Source organism: Epinephelus lanceolatus, chromosome 1 (genome assembly GCF_041903045.1).
Source record: "Epinephelus lanceolatus isolate andai-2023 chromosome 1, ASM4190304v1, whole genome shotgun sequence".
Classification (NCBI taxonomy): Eukaryota; Metazoa; Chordata; class Actinopteri; order Perciformes; family Serranidae; genus Epinephelus; species Epinephelus lanceolatus.
In genome coordinates this window covers 27,539,713-27,541,699 of record NC_135734.1, presented here as the reverse complement: position 1 = coordinate 27,541,699, position 1,987 = coordinate 27,539,713, and positions in this window count along the sequence as shown.

Genomic DNA, 1,987 nt, shown 5'->3' with positions numbered 1-1,987 from the left:
TTAAATGTGTCTCTCTGGAGTTTTAACACTGTTTAATACTATTTTCAAGCTGTAGCTGAGTCTACAGTTAAAATACCTTATCCACCGAATGAGAGTTTTAATTGCGTTTTAATTGTGACGTGTTTAATTTCGCTGCGCGTGGCAGTGTACTAACAGAGAGGAACGTAGTGGCTACACGCAATGCCAGCTCTGTACAGCCCGTGGAGGCGGGGTCTCAAGTTTTCACAAAGAAGTACAAGGAGACGGTAGCGATTGAGGAACAAATCGAACAAACCCCAAACTATCTCGTTTTTATATTTCAAATCTTTATTGACAAAATACAAAGCATACAAACAAAGACGTTATAGACGTTATATATCGCCTAGAGACAAAACAACATCAGAGCTAGTGGGAATCTTTAAATTAAAATAATAAAAAAGGGACACAAGTAAATCTTTTTGTCAGTCAAAATGGCCTTAGTGTAGTGTTTATGTTCCATTTTTAATAAAGGCTAGGCATGGCTAAATTTGGATTTATGAATATGATACTATGTTAGAATGATCATCATTATATGTAATTCTTTAGGTTTTGTAAACCTCAGAGTCAATGCCAATCAATGTCAACCATATATAAAGATACATCTTTTCAAAATTGCTTAGTGTAAGGACACTGCCAAAACAGATGCAGCATTGTTTCTTAATACATTTCACAAAATGAACAGTTAACTTCAGTCTAGGTGGATAATGGCTAGTAGGATAATATCTATTTATGATTTTAAAGGAAATTCACTTTACCTTATTTCTAAGGAGATATTTGTATGGAAGATTCCAAATATTTTTACAATTTAAGTTGTCATCAAATCTACAACAATAGGGTACAGCAGCATGAGTACTAATAAGATCCTTTCGAAATAATGAATACATGTTACAGATTTTGTTTCGGTCGTGGTCAGACAGATTTTACCCACTGACGTTGCCTCTAGGTCAAGTTTCAGTAAACAAACTGGTCTTTCTCCCTTTTAGGAGAGTTCGAATTCCAAAAGAAACAGCATCAATAACAGTAGCAAACTCGTTTGGAGTAACAGCAATGCCAAAGGAAGAGGAATTTAGAGTAGCTAACAACAGCATATTAACATTGATTAATTGGTTTACTAGAATTATATTATAATTAAACCAGTTTTTATGAAATAAGGATATATTTTTGAACATGATGTGCTGATTATTCCAGATGACACATTTCTGAGGCAAGAAATTATGTTTGTTAATCAAAGATCATGCTTAAAGTATTTGTCTGGGGCATTTAGACAGTTTAAGGGAAGTTTACATCCCTGGGTGCACTCAAATGTACAGATAGTCATGCCAGAGTTACAAACTGGCCAATGGCGAGTGATAGGAAATGTAACAGCAAAACTGATACACAAATGCAAGAAGTCTGTGAAACTATGTCACAATTTCTGGCATCTTGACCTAGATAGAAGGGCCGAAGGGATCTCATAACATATATAAAAATTATATAGGGCCTATATAAATGTCATGTTCACATGTGGAAGGGGCGGCCGCGTGTACTACACCAGTGTTTCTCAACTGGCCAGCTATGCGGTCCAGATTTCCCCTTAGTCCTCAGTCATTAGTTTGAGGTCCCACAGTTTAATACATTCAGCATCATACTCGCATTTGTGCTGTCTCTGTCAGGTAGCTGTTGGTTAGTCAATCACTCTTCTTATTTTGAAGCACTTCAGAATAAAAGCTTTGAGCTGGAAATTTACTGTACTTAAAAATATAGTGTTTTTATTTTTTACAAACTTGACAAATTTGCAACTCACTTGCGGTCCATTTAGAATGAGCCCCTGACCCACTTTTGGACCATGACCCACCAGTTAGAAAACACTGCTCTATATGTTTAGCAAATACTGATGTCCAAACGAGTATTTGAATATGAGTGTTCATCCCTACTACATAGTAGCCTATACTTATGACATCATAGTGGAAGTCTTCTGAATTATGGCAGA